The following is a 619-nucleotide window of genomic DNA, read 5'->3' as shown; positions in this document are numbered from 1 at the left end:
TTGAGGTTGCACAGACATGGAAGTAGGCATGGCAGATTTGCAATTAACAGACAAATGATTTACACTACCACAGTTGACACAGATTTTTCTAGGAGCATATTTATCAGGTGTGTAGTTATTGTGTTTGTTAATCCCTACTTTACCATTCCTATTGTTTTTCTTTTTTGTCTCTGTTTTTACCTCAATCTTTTCAAGTTTGTCACTTAACTGTTTGACAGTCATGTGACCAACATTACCCTTTTTCCCTTTCTTAACTTGACTCGGTTCTCCTGAAACAAAGTTCTTGGAAACAGACCCATACTTCTCATTCAGCTTAACAAGTTTGGCTTTACTGATAGGCTTGCTCACAGCCGACGGATAAGGATTTTCATCATTCGACGGATAACACTTTTTGTTATCCGAAGGATGATCCTCATCATCCGTCGAGTCTACATCTGTAAGCACTCCATCTACCAAATAAGGTTCTAGTTTCTCTTTGTTCTTTTTCAAGGCTGCATCACAGAAAGACTCAATTCCTTGAACTTTGGTGATTTGAGCACGGACATCCCTGGATGTTTTCCATGCTTTAATCACCTCTTGTTCACGCTCGAGCTGCTTCTTTAAAATTTCCTCTTTCTTC

This window comes from Apium graveolens, chromosome 4, assembly GCF_009905375.1.
Source record: "Apium graveolens cultivar Ventura chromosome 4, ASM990537v1, whole genome shotgun sequence".
Classification (NCBI taxonomy): Eukaryota; Viridiplantae; Streptophyta; class Magnoliopsida; order Apiales; family Apiaceae; genus Apium; species Apium graveolens.
The sequence above is the reverse complement of the archived record's forward strand: the minus strand, read 5'-3'. Positions refer to the sequence as shown.